The following is a 21270-nucleotide window of genomic DNA, read 5'->3' on the forward strand; positions in this document are numbered from 1 at the left end:
TACTTTACTTGTAAAAGTATTTCTACACTGTAAGTATTTTTTCTTCAGTAAAATATCAAAAAATACATTATGATTAAGCTAGACAGCAGCTTGAAGTAAAAGAGAAGCCTCACACATCAATGATCATTACTCAATATTGCAATATTTGCAGGACTTATTTGAAACAGAGTTGGTTGTAAGTACTTTTATTTAGGTTGAATATATTCAACAAATAAGTTATGATGTAATATTATTGTTTATTAATGTATAAAGTGAAAGATAAGCTTCACACAAAAATGCATCAATGATCAAAACTTCATAATATGATATTTGCAAGACTTTTACTCGTCCCAGAGAATTTCTCTGCGAGTATTTTTACTTCAGAACCTGAGTTTTTCTCCCCCCTGAGCTCAGAGGAAGATGAGAGGAAGGCGAGGCAGAGTAAATCATTAGGACAGCACTGTACCGGGCGAACCCTTGAAGCATTGTGTGATGAGAGCAGAGCTCAACACCTGACAGAGGGAGAGACAGATGATTTACTCCAGATTAAAGAACAACAGCCACATTGTTCTCTCATCTTTCTCTCACCCCATTTATCCCCCTCAGCGAATCATTCATGCCATTCATGCCCCTGAAATGCTACGCCGTTGTGATTTTCTTCTGCTTCTTCTTCTTTTGTTTCTCCGCTCTCTCTTTTTTTTTTTTTTTCCTTCCAACCCCAAGCGTTCCCGGGGCACTGGAGGCTCTCTTCTTTAAGTTTGTCTTTCCGCTCAGATTAAGTGTGACAGATTGGCAAAGGAGCACATGACAGGAGTTCAGATGGCAGACAAGAATAAGATCAGACATGTGATGCGATATTAAGAGGTCACAAGAGCTGACGCACACACAAGGCCTGCTTTTACACACACACACACACACACATTGATTCTAACCAGATGATCCATGAGCGCTGGAATATAACTAAATTACATTTTTTTGCAATACTTAAAACTTTGACTGCACCATTATTATCTGGACTATCATTATCTCCGGATGTGTTTATTTTGAATGTTGGTGATTAACTATTAGATGAAAAGTTCCTTTGAGTGAAAGTCTCCTTCTTCTTCAGTTCAATAAACTATTAAAAAACTAAAAGACTCTTAGATAAGCTGGAAAGTGCATCACCACAAAGCAAGTCATTAGAAGTTTTTTTAGAAAGAAGTGGTTCTTACATGACACTGGCAACAACATATGATGATCTTACAGAACATGTTGCAATGCTTCAGAATAAACAACCTATCAAAAGGAGTTTAAATTAGAACAACCTAAACATCTGCAGCATTAAAACGCAACACGCCCAAAAATGCATGTAAAAAGTAAAGTAATTTTAAAGAGGGCCTATTTTTCTTTTTGGGGGTTTTCCCTTTCTTCCAGTGTGTTAAATTGTTTTTTGTGCGTAAATGGTCTGTAAAATCCCTGTGTTCCCTCCAGAGGGAGTTTCTCTCCCTCCACCTACCTGAAACGCTCTATTGGACTCCTTTGTTTACTTCCGCTACATAATGAAATCACTATGTTATAGGGGTGTATCGGTTCACAAACATTTCGGTTCGGCACGTACCTCGGTTTTTAGGTCACGGTTCGGTACAGCAGAAAAAATGATCACAAAACATGAAATATTTTTTGGGGGTTTTTAATTATTATTAAACTGTGAATAACCTATTCACTCAAATAAATACAAAATATAATAAAATAAACATTAAGGTGCAGCATTTCGATGAACTGAAATAACCTATACTTGAACTGTACTGTACTAGTAGTTTGACATTAGGACTTGCTCGTCATTGTATTTTCATGTTTTCTTTAAGAAAAATGTACTTGTCCACATTGCATGCCGAAAGGGCAGATCTGCTGGCACTAACAATGTCTCCTGCTGTGGAGAACACCCTCTCGCTAGGGACAGAGGTAGCAGATACAGCCAGCTAACCATTCAGAGCAGACTGGGCTCTGGTTTCAGACAGAGGGTGAAAAGAGGTGCTGCAGCACAGGCAGTATGAGAAAAGTAAAGAGCTTTTTGAACATTAAAGCATGGAGACACGTCACAGTAGAGACACTAAATACTGATATGAACCTGGAAATGAGCGTAGTAGGGCCAATTTGATCCAAAGACTTACAACATTGATAATAGTAACACATTGACAGGGAACATTTAATTACTTTTCAGAGGGCCTTTTGCTGATTCATACTGTAACTTAAGTAAGGTTTTAAAAGCAGGACTTTAGTATATTCACGGTGTTGTATGAGGACCTTTCCTTCAGTAATCTGAATTCTTCCTCCACCCCTTCACTTCATCAAAAGGCTCCCGCACATGCACTCATTGAGATCTTATCTCTGGTTTATCACAACAAAAAAGGGAGCAAGAAAGTGCACGAACCGTCGGCAGGAGAGGGTCAGAAGTGTAAAGTGAAGGTTTGACATTTGCTATAACAGCCATAATTTGATTAGATTTGTGTGACATTCTCTCACACAACTCAGAAGGGAGGAAGGCATCTGCTACTGCCAAACGCATTAACTTCTGTGAACTCGGAGACAGGAAGAGTGAAGTATTGTTTGAATCTACTCTCTTTCCATTTGGTCAAACAACAGGTATTTTAATGCTTTCAAGACACTCATGACAGCTCCGAGAGAAGATTTATAATGCTGAGGAATTGTGAACACATGTAACCGAGGACGGTTGGATAATATTGCCACGAGGAGATAGATGGGTAACAGGAACTTTTAATGCTAAAAAATGCAGGGGATTTTCTGCATGCTGGGCGCGGGTGTTAGGTTTATGATGAAATTATGCTCTAATAGTCAACAAACGGAAAAAGGAATAAAAAGAGTAAATGCAAAGAAAGAGCACGAGTTTCCTTCCAGAGATGTTGCCTTGAATTGATTATTAAAAATAAGTGCGGGATTAATGATATAAATATATAATTCAAAGCGCCTTTAATAATAAATTGGCAGGGGATTTTCTGCATGCTGAGCAGTCTTTCTTTAATAAACGGTGGTGACAATGAAACACTGTACTTAGTGTGTGATGAAATGATGCCCTAATTTTTCTATTTTTACTGTCCTTGAATAGAGGAAAAACAATGAAAGGACAAGAGAAAATGTAAAGAAAGAAAACCGTTTCCCTCCAAAGCTTCTTTCATCCAAGAGATGTTGCCTTGAATTGGCTTTAAAAAGCTATAAATATATAAAATAAGGAATCTTTAATAGTACATTTGCAGGGGATTTTCTGCATTCTTGGAACTGTGCTTTAATGAATTACATTCACAGTGGTAACAATGAACACTGTACTTAATGTATGATGAAATGATGCCCAAATTCTTTCATTTTACCGTCTTTAAATAGAAACAGGAAAAAGGCGAGGAAGGTTTCACGGAGAAAGCTTGGTGACAGTGAAAAGAAATGGCCTCGGCAGCAGGGTCCAGCAGGAAATTCAATAAAAACTCTTCAAAAGGCCGTGACATTGAAAAATAGCGAAATGATAACATACAGCAGGGTAACGAAAGAGAGGAGTTATTGTATTTGGCACAGGACCGGGAGGAGAGAAGCCCAGGGCCACCACGTCAAATGAGCCGTCACTGACGGAGGGAGTTCAGCCTTGTGGTGATTAAATATAGGCCTCAAACCTGCCAGGCAGAAAGGCAGACATGTTTGTGCACATGCAGCAAAATGAACAGCAAACAAAGACAGCCAGAGAGAGGGAGGGAAAGAAACACTAATTTCAGAGTGCAGATAAGAACAGACGGGTCATATCTGGACTGCTTATCAGGACGGTTAGTGTTCATAAATAGGAACAAGAAGAGGACATCATGGGAGTTAATGGCTGATTTCAGCCTAAGGTGTCCACTATTAAGAAACAAGAGTGATTAATCATCTTTGGAAATCTGTCAGGGGCAAGAAGTCCTTTCCAATTTGAACTGAAAGGAAAGCATTTTGACTTTATCTAGTTTCATCCCTGCTTATAATCAATTTCAAGTGATTTTCAATGCAACAAGGCAAGGCAATTTGATTTATATAGCACTTTTCAGCACGTGGCGATTCAAGTGCTTTACAGATTAAAAGCAAAAAACATTTAAGAACAAATACAGCATAAATACATTATTAAAAAAGGCATTTAAAAATAGGCATAACAAGACCAAAGTTGCATTCAACAATGTTTCAATTTAGGCAAAAATGCAGGGTTCGGAACCAAATTATTTCTCAAGCAAAATACAAGCCTCAGTGAACTATGAATACACCGTGTTTACCAAGCTAACTAGCACTATTGGTACTTAATAATAACTTAGCATTTCCAATTATGTCTGCCACTGACCAAGCTTCACTGCTTCCCAGTTCAACACTTTTGTCCAAATATGTTCACTTCTGGCTCCAAAAAACAACTCTCCAACACACACTGCCTGAAACGCCTCCATCGATCTCCTTTGTTTACTTCCAGAACATAGTGACATCATTATGTAACACTTGCGCTTCTATTTGCTTTTTCTGCAAGAAAATGTACGTCATAAGGAGTAGGACATCTCTAAGCAGTTGACCAATCACAACAGAGCCGACCAGCTAACCAATCAGAGCAGACAGGGCTCTGGTTTCAGACAGAGGCTGAAAAGAGGTGCTGCAGCACAGGCAGTAAGAGAAAAATAAAGAGCTTTTTCAACATTAAAGCATGGAGACATGTCACAGTACAGACAAAACATACAAATATGAAACTGAAAATGAGCAGAATAGGGTCCCTTTTTAGGAAAATAATGTGAGATATTAATCAAAGAGAAACATCTTGCTGCATTTTAAACATAGTCAGGCATATTCTATCCTTACTTCACTGAGTCTGCACTTGTGTTGTCTCATTCCTCTTTGACTTTTTCCTCTCCCTCACCCCCCTCCTCTTAAGGTGTGAGAGGCCTCATCATGTGAAGCTCCCCTTTGAGTTGAGAGACAGGCCACAGTCTTTAAATTGCTCCCTTCAGCCTGCGGGCATGTTCATGTGAGGGTTCAGTTTAGGGTGTGACAATGAGGATCATCTGGCTCAAATCAGCCCAAACAATCACGCTTCAGTGCCCTCAGACAGACGGATAGACAAGTCGGCCCAGACAGACGCTGACAGTGCCCCCGTCTACTTTATCCGTCTTTATATTCGAGCAGATAAGACGACTGTGAATTAATTACGCTACAGAAACTCTTAAAGAGCGCTGCATAGCTTTAAGCCTTTCACATCAAGCCGGCGCTGACAGAAAGATGTTCCTCCTTGTTGTCCTCGCCACGGAGCTCCTCTTCAAAGGTTATCAAGCGAAATTCCAAGACAGGGAGCAGGGTGAAATAGATTTGAGGAGCTTTGATGAGAGAGGATTGTGATGAAAGAAGCTTTCAAAGCACAAAAGGCTTCTCCACTCCTGTTCTTCTTGCTTTCTGTCACTCTCCAAGCTGCTGCCAGTGTCATTCTTCTGCTTTGAGCTATGAACTCACACTGGTGTTGTAGCAGATTTCATGTATGTAACGCTGCATGCCTGTCTCTTTCTATCTTTTTCTTGGAACATCTGCCACTGTGGACGTACACCAGCTTCAGAAACAGATACCCTGTCACTATTTGGATGTGGGAACTGATGAAAGGGGAAAGAAAACAATTGAATGTCATCTTTAATGTCAAACATTATATTTCCAACTCTCCCTCCCCTCCTCAGCAGGGCTGTAACATTAGCTGCGTTGCTGGGAGCGACACCCTGTCAGGTGGAGTTTACTGACTCTGACACAGGATCCAGTAACCTCCTCGCAGGGTGAGTGTGAGCCGCAGAGACAGACAGCACCGGGGAGGACAGACAAGCCGAAAGAACAGAGGCGATTGATCGTGACTGCTTCTGTCTCATGTGACCGGCTGCTGCTGCCCCGAGTAGGCCGGGTTTAAAATGTTTCAAAGTGATCTATTGTTGTTTTCCACGTGCAAACAACCAGGGTCCACCACTATCCTCCATATTCTCTAATACTGTGTTTATGTTTGCACCACTACGCACCAAAGTCAATTCCTTCTATGTGTAAAACCCACTGGGCAATAAACCTGATTCTGATTCGTAAACAGTAGATACAACTGACTTTAAACATGTTAAATGTTTGTCTTTCAGCATACTTTACATAACTTTGCCCCAGATGTTTTTACTGACTACTGAATAGTGAATACTGAATTTACATATTCAATACACAGTCAATATCCCCTTTTTTAGCTACTGAATGATAATTGAAACACTTATAATTGGAAGCTGGCAGGTCTAACTCACTTTGCAAATACTAGGAAAGTGATGTACTTCACTTCTACTGCAGGCCAGGGGCCTCATGTATAACGCCGTGCGTAGGATTGACGTGGGAAGGTTGCTTACGTAGTAGAAATCCGAAAAATAGGTCCATACATTGTCCGCCACTTTCCGATTCACCAAGTGCGTATGGCACTTCCTACGCCTGTTTCCCTTTATAAATCACAACCGACTCGAAATGCGGTGCAGCTTTTGCGGGCTTCACGTAACGTCCATGTTTGCCTATAAATAGTCAAAGAAACGCCCTTTCATTCATTCATTTTGACTGACTGCATGGAGAAGATCGCAGGAAATGACGACAGCTAAAAAAGAAATTCTCACACCGTGTCAGATTTTGGTTATTTTGGGGAGGTCGATTAATTGGGGATTTTTCTGCAGCCTGTGCATCTCAACCCCCCCCCCCCCCTCCGCAGCAACTCTATATCCACCAGTTAAAGGAAATACAACTAATGTGTTGTGTTATATTTTGCTGTACAATTTATCACATATGGTGCTCTTAGTTTCCATACCTCCTGTGTTTTACGAGCGACTTATCAAGTCTTGGCAAACGGCATAAAACACGATTAAACATGTATTAAACATATAGAAAACCATGCTCGTATCTACAACCTATAGAAATGCAAAACGGCATCAGTTTAGACGTAATTCTGTCCTCCTGCTACCGCATCATTAATGAGAAAAGATTTCATAAACATTAACACAACATATTCGAGGTGGTTTTAAATGACATATCCGTATTTATTTATTTCTCCCAGTTATGTTTTTGTGTGCACTGAGGAGTCGCAAACAGGCGTTTGTTAAATAATTTTAAGATTGGCTTTAATCAATGTTTGAAAATGAATTCTTAATATATGATAAATGAGAGGTAACATTTTATTTATGTTATTATTTCCACATATTTCTCTCCATTCTTCCTTCTGCCAACGGTGTTGCAGTTTCTCGTCTCTCCCGTTTTTGTGCTAAGTGCGTACGCATGGGTTAGAGTTTGCGTGGAGGACCGCACGTTTTCCCGTCAAGTTAGTATTTTATAAATCGCAAACATTGCGTAGAAACTGCCGTACGCCATTTTTTGAGCGTATATCCCTTTATAAATGAGGCCCCAGATCTTAATTCATTCTCAGGCTAACTGATAACACTGTTGACATCACTCTCAGTATGCAAAGTGCACCGAGAAGCAATGGTTGGCTATCCTGGATGGGACAGCAGGTTTCCACACAAACGGTCTGGCTGTCAAATTGTATCACTAAAATGTTGCTTCACTTTCTTATTCTGTATTCACCAAACATGTTGCAACATGTTCTACCTATGCAAGCAATTTTCTGATCCCGTTTCCACCAGAAGCAAACCACTACAGAATTAGTTTGTTGTTTTGAAGTCGGTTCAAGTTAATAGGTTATAAAAACAGGCTTCAGCATTAAAGTGGGCAGTAGGAGCAAAGGTGTTAAACTGACTAACCTGTCTCAAATGTTCCATAAGAGAGCACTTTCTAAGGCTTGAGATATTTTCGGGCATCCGGTTCATATTCCGTGTGGAGTATTTAAACTCAAACCCCCTGGGAGGAGATTTATACTTCCAAAGATAAGGCTTGAATCACAGGCTGAATAATGATGTTATTTATTGTCCAGCACTGCTATAGGCTCATGATGACCACACATTTGTTTTTCATTGAACTAGCTCACCATGTCGGCTTTTCACGCTGCACTATTCTAAACACAGGTAAAACGCACAAAGAAATGCAGATGAAGATGGTTGTAGTGATGACATGCTCCAATTTTCCTGTTGTTACATGATGCATTTTATTATGTGTTACCAGTGTGTGGCTATGTCTGTTTCATGTACAGGGCTGCAAGAAGAAATTCCCCTCAGGGTCAGCAGAGTTAAAGTGAGTTGAGCTTGAACTTCAACTGACCCGAGTACGACTAATGTGTTCACCTCTGCTCAATCATATTACGGGAGAAAACAAACCAAAGCCTGATTCAAATGGACTTAAAACACAGGTTTGGGAACGCCTATGTTTTCTTTAAGTCTTATTTAATTTTACCTCAATTTTCGGCGTCAGGTGTGAAAACAAAGCCTGACAGCAAAACGCATAACTAGCACTTTGACAGTAGCAAGTGAGGACATGTTGATGAGTTAGAAGTATCACATGAAACGATTCCTGAATAATTTTCAGAATTCAGTCAAACTCTTTTTTTCTGGCTTTTTTGGCATCAACATCAATTGCAGCATCTTAGTGGATTCATTGTGCTGCTCTGCTTTAACCAGCTTATCCTTTTCAAGCCAATCGTAATAAATGACAGTTTATAACAGCTGTGCCTGAAGCAAATGAGCAAATCACTCTCTGGTGCACGGGACGCTTCAACAAAAGGAGCAGCAAACAGTTTACTATGGGGCTTTGAGATGGTCAAAGGTGGGATCAGGTCGAGACCGCACAGCCAGAGAGCAGGTGCTGCTTTGGTTAAGCAGATGCGGGACCTTAATCTTTCACCATGTCCAAACTGATACAGATACATCTGAAAAGGCAGCCATTGGTTTGAGTTATCCGGTGTTTTGGCCAGTGGGGGAAAGTAACCCCACAAACTAATAACTAGTGGTGGAATTCATCAGGTCTTTAACTTGGGCAATAGTAGCAACACCAGACTATTTATGTATATTATACTGTATATTAAAAATACTCAGTTGCAAGTCCAAGTCATGCTTACAGTGTTTGAATAAAATGACTTAGAATTACTAGGTGATTTGACTTATTTTTTTAAGTTTGGTAGTTTAAAATATTTGAAAGAATATGACAAACTTGTACAATTTCAAGTAAATGCATGTTTTGTACATACAATCTTAGTCTTCAAAGTAACTAAAGCCATATAAATTGTGGTGGATCAGAAGTAGAAGTAACAAGAAATGAAAATATTAAAGTCAATTTGAAATTTGTACTAAAATGAATGTACTTTATTCCAGTCTACCACTGCCAATCACAAAGAAATGTGTTTATTATTTAATATTACTCTATTTTGAGATGCAGCCCAGGAGTTAGCTTTACAAACATCCTTTGAAACCTGTGCAGCCGTTTAAAGTAAAACAAAAACAGACATATTACTAAGCTTTATGGTTGTACAGAGAGAATCAAAGGCAAGAGATGTGGAAAAGGGGTTTTACCAAGGTCTTTCTATTCAACCAAACCCCTCATCATTGGCGCCATATTTAGTTTGTTGCTATCCGCCTTTCAACTGAAAGGAAGAAGTTTAAGTGTCTTCCTCTTCCTCTGGTGTTTCAGACCGGCTGTAATCTAATTGTGAAGTGTGGAGGGAAAACTTTCAAGACATAAACAGCGAGTTAATCTGTATCTCTCTGATCTTACCGCCTCTCTGCCAATCGGAGAGAAGGGAACGCAAAACAACGTAGGTAAAATTCAGCATGACGGCCTTCTGGTGGCGGCTGGGGTGAAGAGTTCACTGAGGGAGGCACACGCTTTGTGTGTGTAAAGAGAGCAAAGATGCAGCAGAAGATATAACATATGTGGTGCGTTTATGCTCTATGGTTTATGCACAGTGGTAGATCTCTTAACTATAGAAGAGAAGCATCTGAGAGTTTGCAAACACAGCAGCGATTGTTCAAAGTTGGGCACGGAGAGGTCAAGTAATGTAGCACAAGCACATCTATTCAAAGCCTTGAAAAATCAAGTGTGGCTCTCCAACAAAACTCCTTTTATTTCCATCCCCACCCCCTACATTGAACCTACTGTCTCTTATTCTCTGTGCCGACACTAACAGAATATCTTTTGACAACGCTGAACAGGACTAAAGCAGGAGGATGACCCGGGGGCCGGGCCAGTAGAGACTAGTGGGGTGCTGGGGGGCCCCGGAGGCATATACGTTGTGAAGATCCAGGCTGAAGACCGAGGAAAAGAACAGAGCGATGCCGCAAAGAGTTGGGGTGTGATAATGGATTCCCACATTAGATCCATCATGGTCTGATAATAAATGTGATATGGCAGCAGCTTGGCACAGAGAGAAGAAAATCTGGTTTGAAGCGAGGCTGGAGCCGCCTGGTGACTCTATGCTTGGTAGCAGGCGCTCTGGGCTTGTGTCGGGGGTTTTGGAGGACTTCCCCAGGTCACAGTGTGTCGAGTGGAAACACATGGTTTCAATGTCTCATCTCCTGCACTCAAAAGTGAGGCGGCGACTTCACTTTTGCATTTGTAACTCTTGAATGACTTTATGGTTTGTGAGGAAATAGAAAAAAAAAGATTTCAACATTTGTGCTAAAGTTCATGGGTAAGGCTGGCTGAGAGCCTGCAGGTTTGAAACCATAAATTAACAAGAGTGACACAAAGACACCACCAACCACAGAAGCTTTAATAAGAGCTTCAAAGCAGCAGGGAGCAGCTTCATGGAGGAGTCACCCCTCAGTCATTCAGACAGTAAATAAGACCACGTCACACGGAAATGATGGCAATGTGAAAGTGTTTGCTCATACTAAAGCCGACCTTGAAGAGGCCCTATAATGCTTTTTGGGGTTTTCCCTTCCCTGTAGTGTGTTATATAGGTTTGTGTGCATGTAAACGGTCTGCAAAGACTAGTTTCCTCCAGAAGGAGTTTCTCTCCCACACCTGCCTGAAACGCGTCCATTTGACTCCTTTGTATACTTCTGTAACAAAGTGACATCAATATGTAACACTCACACTTCTATTGGCTAATGCTCCAACACATGGTACATGATAGATATGTCCCGCCCCTTAGCCTAAGCGGTTGACCAGAAAAGAGTCGACCAGCTGACCAATCAGATCAGACTGGCAGTATATAGGCAGTAGAACACATTAAATATGAATCATGAATAACGAGCTTAACTATGACAGTGTTACCACATTATGCAGTTAAGGCCCCTGTCACCCGGATGGCAGATCTTCGTTGAATCGAGATTGTTTTACTTCGACATGAAGAATTTGCATGATTGACAAATAGCTACTCTATTGAAAGCACTAACATTTGAGGTACAGAGAACCGAAGAGTCCAAAATAGAGGATTGTATCCTAGCTTTATGGCTGTGTTTTGAACTTTATAAACTGTTTCACAACATGTTTTTTAGACATTTATGAGACAGGATTTGTTGGTTCTACCACCGAATGAAAAAACATTTTGGAAAGAGGATCAAAAGCAAACAAACAAGCTAAGACAGCTTGTGTTTAAACTCTTAAGCAACTCTTAATTCAATAAAATGATGTACAATCCTGAGAACAAAATACCAGTGGGAAAAAAATACTATTGCGACTGACAAGACTGTTTGTTCCAGCTGGCTAGCCTGTTAGCTGTTAGCTGGCCAGCTGCGGCAGCTCACCAAGTGGCCCTGCGATGAATCACTACCTCACAGAGCTTCTGATATCTCTCACCATGATTTTCAAAGGGAAACAGAAACATTTTCTCTGCCTCTCAAATATAAATTTGTTTGACCCTTTTAGGCACTCTGGCCTCCAGCAAAAAGCTTAATGAGGACAGGGAGCTCCCATTTTTGCAGCTTTCCCAAAAAACTTTGAAAAATAATTTCTTGTTCACACACACACACACACACACACACACACACACACACACACACACACACACACACACACACACACACACACACACACACACACACACACACACACACACACACACACACACACACACACACACACACACACACACACACACACACACACACACACACACACACACACACACACACACACACACACACACACACACACACACACACACACACACACACACACACACACACACACACACACACACACACACACACACACACACACACACACACACACACACACACACACACACACACACACACACACACACACACACACACACACACACACACACACACACACACACACACACACACACACACACACACACACACACACACACACAGCTTTCCTTTGCCCCCTGCAGGGTGTTTGGGGAGTTTAAAAGGTGAAAACAAGCACAGAGCTAAAGACCAGAGCAAAGAAAGGAGAGGTTGACCTTTGGATGTGTTTGTTGGTCTAGACCCAGGCGTGAACCTCAAGCCCCAGGGCATGCTGGGAGTTTAACCAGCGGCCAAAGGTCAGGGAGATGGTCAGTAGTACATTTTCCTCATGAATGTTTAAGTATATTTTGCTGATAAATACTTGTAAGTAAGGTTTTGAATGCACAATTTTACTTTTAGTGTGATATATTAGTAGTATTATATATTAGTAGTACTGAGGTACCGGATCTACATTCTTCCACCAATGCTGGTCTCCTCCGCATTATTGATCTCTAAAATCTTTGAAAAATACTTATAATAATCTTGATAACTTTATTTTCATAGCATCATTTTTGCTCAAGGATGCAGCCCTAAGTGCTTCACAGAAAAAATATGCTGCAGAAAAACACAACAATGAAATGAAAATCAGTCAAATCAAGACTCATTTTCCATCCTGCCGGTTTTTACGTTCAGCTCTTCTTACTCTCCGGTTTGAAATGTGTGTGTTTGAGCTAGGTAAGGTATGAGAGAGTAGAGAGGGAAGGGGGGGGTTAATGGGGGAGCCTCTTCCGGGGAGATCCACCTTAAGAAAAAGCCAGAAGGCCCCTCTGACTCGCTGACAGCTTGCCATGAGTGACGTGTGATCTGTACAAATTTCAGGACTAATAAATCTACCTGTCAGAGGAAGGAGACTTGAAAGGCCCGCTGCCCCGCGGCTCAGCTTAAATGCAACTGCTGTTGATGAAATTCTGTAGGCTGGAGAATTACAGCTGTCAGGAAAAAACGCCTACATCAGATCTGACGGCTCGCCTGTCTCCGTCTCTAACCTGTTCTTCTCTCACACTTCCTCCCTCCCTCCTCCACTCACATCCTCCTCTTTAGTTAACTTTTAAACCAAAATATGTGTGACATGAACTCAAAAAACTGCCGTGGGAAATATTTCTCAACATTTTCTTGTTTGTTCTTTCTCACAGCAAAACACTCTCTAAGAGGAACAGAGCTAAATCATATCAGCACACAGCTGCTTTTCTTTTCCATTACAGAGCGGCTCTATCTTCTTATTGCTTTGAAGTTCAGGCTGGACTTTAGCCAGTAAGAGACATATTCACTGCTGCTCCGTGACTGCTATAAACATCGTCTGAAGAGAAAGGCAATAACCAGCTGAGCGTGTTGCTGTATTTACGGGTAAACGAGTGGAAAAGCCATTGCTCTCTCTAATCTGTCATAAAGGGGATTTATGGGTGTGTGATGTGAGGACTTGTTGCGGCTGCGTATTGACTCATCTCATGCACACACACTCCATGAGGCATGAAGCGGGCTGGAGTACACATCAATGGACTCAGGATTCAATATAGAGAACACTCGCGTAGCGAAAAAGTATTTTTGTTGTGTTCAATATGATGAAAATGAAATTCATTACTTAATCCTTATAACTAAACAACACTAAAGCCTACATTCCCACCAGAAGCTCTGTGATGTTATACTTGAGAAGAGTGGTGCTCTCGCTAAATACGCTAACATGCTTACAATGACCAAAGGTGGAAAAGGGATTTTAATGATGTAAATGTAGCACAAAAACACTGTTTATACATGTTAATAAACAAACTAGCTCTAGCGCACTATAAGTAATAGCCCTTAATTATTTTGTTTCCATTATTTGTATTTGTTATGTTTAAGCTATACTTTAAGTAAAGACATGAGTTTTAAGGTAAAACCTTAAAACTGTATTTGATAGTGCAGTACATGTAATTAGTCACATTTGACCACTGAACATGACAACATGCTGATGACTAACATGTAAACCGTTCACTAACATAAGCCATGATCAAGAGCAGCTGAACAAGTTGTTTACAGTTTGCTTACAGAAATACAAACTCCCTAAGATATTTCTTCAAATCAAGTGAAACAGAAATGGCAGTTTAGTCTGAATATCAGGCTACTGCAAGTATTGGAAGTCAAAATTGACAGATGTTTGCATGAAGGGCTGCCCTAGTTTGCACCAAATAATGGCTCCAATAATGCTTTGAAATTAAACTGGGTATTTATTTAAGGCCTGTGTGATTATTTGCATTGTCGCCTGGTACATTATTCTGTAAAGCTGTTTGTAGCAGAGTTGTCCCAAACCCTGGTTGTCAAAAGGCGAAGACATTTATTTAGCAAACAAATCAAAGCTGTCATTTGAGGCGGTACAACATTTACATTCTCCTCAAACACCCTGTCATATTATAAGAAGAATTACAGCTGAATGTCGAGAGGGGACAGAGAGAAGGGGAAGAAAAATCACGAGCAACAGTTAGAAAAACTAAAGAGCAAGATGGAGAGGGAGAGAAAGCACTCTGGGGTCCGTCTTTCAGTTCCACATCTGGCCCTGATATTTCAGAGTTAATTAGTCATGCAGGGGTTGTGTGTAGATAAATCTATCATCCCGCAGTGCACAAACCATTTGAGAAATGAAAGGAAGTGAGGAGATATACACAGCCCGGGCTCCTTCATAAATCACAGGGCCAGATTAAAAACAGGCACTGCGGTGATGAGAGGGAGGGACGAGGACCTGGACTTTCTCACACAATAGCACACTATCATGCACGCACATACACTCGCAGTTGCCAAAAAAGATTAGGAAGCAGCTCAATTCATTTGAAAACATTGAAATATATCCACAAATAAAAAACCCAAACACCACCTGTTGCAGCTGGATTGCGGAAACTAGTAAGCTAGCACTCAGAAAAGTTACTGAGTTAGCAAAAGGTCATTTAAAGCCAAAAGCTATCGTTAAACAGTTAAAAATGTAATCTTAGAGAAATTGATAAGTTATAAGCAATAGTCATGAAAAGATCACAGATAAAAGTTTATATTTAGCCAAAACTATTCATTGATTTGTTGAAACAGTTAGCTAAAAGCATTAAATAGAATAATGCATTGAAAATATCTATCCATTACTATAGCCAGCTGCTACTTAAAGGATACTGTAAAGATCTATAGTTGCAATAGTAGTAGCAAGAGAAAGAGGATCAGGGCCAAATACACTTTTTGAAATGTTAACTTGAAAGAAAAATCGTAGGAAAATCTTTCCAGATGTGTCCTGTTGAATGTTTGTGATAAACTGAAGCTTTTGTTAGGGCTCATTTCCTCACTTTTTAAGATTATTTTACGATTTAAAAAAACTCTCTTAGCTTGGGATCCTCAAGTGAAAAATAAAGCGAATCATTTATAAGGTTTTTCTTTTAATATTGTAATAGAAATCGGGCCAGTAGTTTTTCTGTTTTACTGCTGACAAACCAACCAAACCGAGAAGATAACTTCCACAGGGGAGCTAATAAATGATTGAAATAGTTAACTTAAAGTAACCCATACATGGTTGTAACAGTTAGCCAATAATAGATAACGATAATGGATAAGTAGCCAAATTGTAATTGAGAGATTGTTAAAATAGTGCACTAAAAGTAACAGGTGGTTTCAATAGTTTGCTAAAGTATATATTATATCATTTCCATTTAGTTACATATCAACCCAAATCTAATCGCTCGTGTCAAATAGCATCTTGTTTAAAGTCTATTTAAATCAACACATTGTTAATAAAAGCGTATACTAGTGATCATCTGACATGGCTGTGGGGGGAAGTCGAATGCCTACAGACACATAGCCAAACTGTGATATTAAAAACACATGAAGAAACCTCTCCTCTCACAGCTATTCTTTAGTGGGATTTCCTCCCCTCTGACGCCATCATTACTTGGAGGAGTTGTTGAATGTTTACACAGTAAAACAAACTTACTTAGCAGCGTATTGCTCATAAACGTATGGCGGCCGTCACCATCTGCTCGCTTCAGTATTTCACTCCGCGGAGGAAGGAGGAGGTGGAGAGGAGAGGAGTGACAGGAGGGAAGGACAAGGAGCTGAAAGAATGACAACAAGGGCATGTATACAAGGAGGAGGTCATGAGGAAGAGGAAGAGGAAGAGGATTTAAGGTGAGAAGAAAAGCTCCTCTGACAGTGTCTGAGAGACAGTTTGAGAGACAGAAGCCCGAGGACACACTTTGAGGTTTCATTAGGAGACTAAGTCCAAGGCGTGTGCATTTAAACAAACGGGGATGAGCAGTGGCCAGTTCAAAAGAAACTTGATCCAAGATTTTCTAAATATCTTGCCTATGGTTGCCTCTTCAAGTTTGAATCATTATCTCACATTGGAATTCTTCATGTACAAAGACATTTGAGAGGTTCACTTGTACTAAAACATGAAAGCAACATCTAATGTTACGCTCCATATGTGCAAGATAGCACAAGATATAATAATAAACCCCCCCACCCCTTGATCACACACGCAATGCTGTAAATACTCAGTTTTCGTGTCTTAACCTTTGAACTTGTCCCTCAACTCACCTCCAACCTCTCCCTATCCTGAGCCTGATCGTAAATTATCTAACCTATAAATCCTAAAGCTTAAATGTGAGGTGATTTAGAGTTCAGCCCTTCAGCTTTAAACCCGCATGTAGTTTTCCATTTTAATTTCATAAAACAAATTGTTGAGAGTAACATCTGTAAACACTAAACTGAAGCCCAACGGAGAAATAATCATAAAAAGAAAAAGTCCCTGCACGTTATTTTTCTCACAAAACATACTTACTACAACCTTTAAATAAAATGGTACCTTTATGTTTTTTTTAATCATCGCCACAAATAATCTTTATGACCATCTTTGTTGCAGCAGCTGACCGAGGGGCATCTGAGGGTCATGAGTCCACATTACCCCAAAGCAGAAGCAGAGTATTCAAAGAAGTCACCACATTTCAGATGTTCTTTATTTAATAAAACTGTTCTTTACATTTATTTCCCATAGCCATATCCACATACCAGATATACCATTGATTGTGATGAAGATAACATGTTTAAAGGCCTGAGTAAATGGTCATTTTTTTACATGAATCTGCAAAGCAACTAGTTATTATCAAATGTGATGTTTGTCTCAGAATTGTAGTGGTGTTGAAGTATGGTAGATACATAGTTAAAGTATCCCAGCATTGAGTAACAAGTAATACATTTAGTTACTTTCAACTATTGGCTGGTTGCCTGGCCCCTCTGACTGATAAACTGATCACACAGTTCAGATTCTCTTTATTCCTTTACCTGTTCTTTCAAATAAATATATAAATATATATATATATCAATGCATCTTTTAAAATGTTCTCTCAAAGCCACCTCAGTATGCTGTTGGAAAATGTTCTTTAGGAGACAACAAAAAAAGATTAAATACTTTAAAAGAGATGATAAAAACACACACCCGGAAAGCGAAAACCCCAAAAAGCCAAATAAGGCCGCTTTTAAAAAGGACCTGAATACTTCTCAGTGTTTCCCCTACCATTGTCTGGGAGGGGCCTGAAATTCAAGGTGTTTAAAAAATATATAAAAATAATATTCTTTCTTTTTTTTTTTTAATACATTTTTTAAAATATATATAGCACCAAATTGCAACTAATCTATATCTACTATCACTTTTTACATTGAAAATGTGCTCTTTTATTAAATAAACTACGGTAAACGCTTTCATTTTAAGCTGTGAGTTTAGTGTTTTGTTTTTGACCCTAAGAAACACTGGTGCATCAGGCAGCTCCCCCCCAAAGCAGTAAACCTAGGGGAAACACTGCTTCTACCATATCTGACAACCCTCTAATATGAACATGGGTTCATTCTTGCCTAATGTTTCGTGTTTTATCCTCTTTAAATTCCTGATCATGGACTTAAAGCTGCCCTCTGTCCATGTTTTTCCACCGTACGGTCCTGCAGGCGCAGAGCGGACATGTTAGGCAGCCGATGGCCATCTGACCGGGAAACACTAAATCACAGATGAAACAGCGGGAGGGGGAAGTTGTAAATCACACAATACAAAGAGATGGGTGAAAGAGCAGGAACATTGCTCCGCCATGACATCGTACCTCGTAGCCTGCCTTCAAAGCAGGCCCGGGCAGGAAGCAGTCATTCCCACTTCCTGTCAGCGTTACCCATGGGAACGCCGGTACAACACTGAGGTGCGAAAGGAAAATCATGTTTGGATATATATTTTTCTCTGCCCAAGGACATGTGAATCCATTGTGATAGGGTTTCTCTGAGCTGATGAAAAGAGTTTATAACGGCACAGGAATCACATTGGTATGGACGTGAACTCTGACCGTGATGAAGCTGTTGTCGTGGAAACAGTGATGATGGGTTGGTTGGTGTCATGGTTGTTTTGGTTTAAAGTTGAACAAAGGAAGACAAAAAGGCTTTTTCCAAACTATAAACTCATCTCTTATCATCATAGTGTGTACTTGTTTGCGTGTGTAAATATATAGTAGACTCAGTTCGTCCACCAATAAAAACATTTTCTTTTACTATTTTGTCAATCTGTTTATCGTTAATGTTATTTAAGAATGTTAGAAAATGTTGTTTTTAATCTCTCGAATGAAGAGAAACACATTGAAAAAACGAGGGAACTGAAAGCTGTAGGACTTGTTCCTGTGCGACTCTATAGATATCACCTGCTTCTCTCATATGCAAACGGTAATAAAGGAAGTGCATTGAATCTATTGTTTGGTTTTTACCATGGTATGATATGGTATCGACAATGACTGTTAAATCTGTGGTGTTGTGAGAACCCTGCATTTTAAATAGGGCTATGAATTAAATCAAAGAAGCTTTCCAAATTAAAAAAGTTATGATTATCATGAGCAAGATTACAAACATGCTAAGAGCCCTGTCAGTATTAAACTAAGATACAAAAATTGCCCTGAATTTTAAGTCAACTGGACCAAATACTAGACCAACATTTTACTAATAAGGACATTTGTACACAAAAATAAGACCGTTGCTAAGTGACAAATTGATATTAGTGATCTGTTTAGGGCAGAATCCCCAATGAAACACAGGCTGATTGAGTCCTAATGTCCTGCAATTTGTCTGGCAACGACTCACTCGACAATTTCAAAGATGTGTGTTAACATGTTGTGCAGGATCTGGCGTGATTTCCTCAGCTTAGTCTCACCTGCTCCGCCTGTCACTCAGCAGTTGCCATGGCGAGTCAGCCGATACTTCCTGACACAGTGATGTGACACCGTCAACGTCACGCTGCCAAGTTCACCTGTCACCCAAAGGCCCTGAGTGATTTGTCCCGTCAATCAATCCGAGGGACAAAGGAAGGTGAGGCTGCCTCTGTGAATAAACAACATCTCTATGTTAATGAACTCAAGTGGCATTATTTTAGTTTAATCCAATAATGTTGTCACGTCAGGAGAGTGAGGATTACTGTAGATCCCAGTTGATGATGATGCTCATTTGGGTGCGTTTGATTTGTCACATGCATTAAGTGAATGTGAACCCCATTAGCCCCGGATCAGCAGACTTGTTAGCAGCAGCACCTTCTGCAATAATTTACAACCCCTTCATCTCAACAGAATGTGTTTCTTGTAGAGCGTAATGGAAGTAATCCATTCTCCCTGTCAGCGCTGGAAAAGACTTTGTTTTCTGTACAAATTGTGTTTGGGTGGAAGATGGTGGAGGGGGGGGGGGGGGAGGAGATTTTGCCGTGGGTGTGTCTCATATATGCAGGTTTTCAGGACAAACGTGGCTCTATTTGTGTGCAGAAAGGAGACGATCTATAAACTGTACTGTATTTACATGAATATGAGGGACTTATTTGCAGAAGACAGAAATTGTGTTTGCCTAACAGTGGTTATTCAAAGAGGGCGCAATACTCATGTAATGTCCTTATGTACAGTACTTGTCCCTTACTTGAGTGTTTCCATTTTATGTAATAGACAAATACCCTTGTTTTCTACAAATGTAATGTACGATTTAACACAAACAACACATTAGGAGCTTGTAAAACATAATGCATCCTTAGCATTAAGATGCTGCGTTCATAATACATTAGTGATAATAATCCGATAAATAGAAAAGGTTAACGAAAACAACATAAGAGGTATATTCAACTTCAATAATACTACAATAAAAACAAAAATACAAGACTAGTTGCAAAACAAGGTAATGTGAAAATATAACAAAGTACTTAAAGATAGAATAATGTAACACATATACTATAGTTTAATGTAAGGTATTGTTTCACAATGTCTTGCATTACATTTGAAAACAATCCATTTACTCATGTTAAAAAAGCGGTGAAAATCAAAAGCTACAGAATTAAAAAATGTTGTCAATAAATGTTTATTAAAACTAATTAATGTCCTCTTTTTTTTTTCCAGACAAGTCAAGCAATACTGGTTCCTACAATTTAGATAACCCTGAAGAAGTTATCATCGGAATTTCATTTAGTCAAAATATCCAAGTTGTGGTTCGCAAAGACCAAAACAATAGGCTAAAAGACTTGTTCCATGACTGTATATTCGACTCGGATTTTTAGTGTAGTTAACTCCAACTCTATTAAACTGAGTATTAGGGCTGTGCTTATTGATAACTCAGAACATATTAATTTAGCTTGAGCAGTAAATGTATTTAATGCCCACTGCAGATGTAGCTCAATAACTCTTTTCAAAAATATCCTCCGCCAGATAAGAGCTATGGTATTGGAGACAAGCCTGGGTACAGTATAGTAAATGATGCACTATTTCTTGGAAATTAAAGTGTTCCCAAAGATTATATTTCAGCCTTGACAAAAATTAATAATCACACAATTAAACAGTATTTGTTAACAAGACGAACAGCATTGATTTGATTTGCAGACTCCTGGTGTTTTTGTTTAAAGCCTTTCAGCTAACTTTATTTTATCCTGACTTTCAAACCAAAGCACACCCCCAAAAAAACAAAAACAATCTATCTTTCATACTCTCCCATATATCTCCTCCTCCTCTTCCTCCTCCTCTTCCTCACATCCACCCACTCTTCCCCTCATTCCTCTCCATACTGTATCTCCCTCAGCCCCCACAGTCTCCTCCATAAATCGTGGGACAGCAGCGCTTTAATGGATAATTAATTGATG

The 21270-nt window shown here is 39.7% G+C and overlaps 1 protein-coding gene across 5 annotated transcripts in view; it reads right to left on the minus strand.

Annotated features, from left to right (window-relative positions):
* LOC307024499 (zinc finger protein 703-like) overlaps positions 1 to 21270 on the minus strand; it is a 79071-nt gene that overhangs the window by 25767 nt on the left and 32034 nt on the right. For 4 of the 5 annotated variants that reach the window (XM_079658684.1, XM_079658680.1, XM_079658683.1 and 1 more), the window contains one exon: positions 19321 to 19487. The gene's annotated coding sequence lies outside the window, so the exon portion shown is untranslated. Of the gene's footprint in view, positions 1 to 16080; positions 16202 to 19320; positions 19488 to 21270 lie in introns of all 5 variants that reach the window. The other variant, XM_079658682.1, reaches the window with a different exon arrangement.

Source organism: Notothenia rossii, assembly GCF_949606895.1.
Source record: "Notothenia rossii genome assembly, chromosome: 11".
NCBI lineage: Eukaryota > Metazoa > Chordata > Actinopteri > Perciformes > Nototheniidae > Notothenia > Notothenia rossii.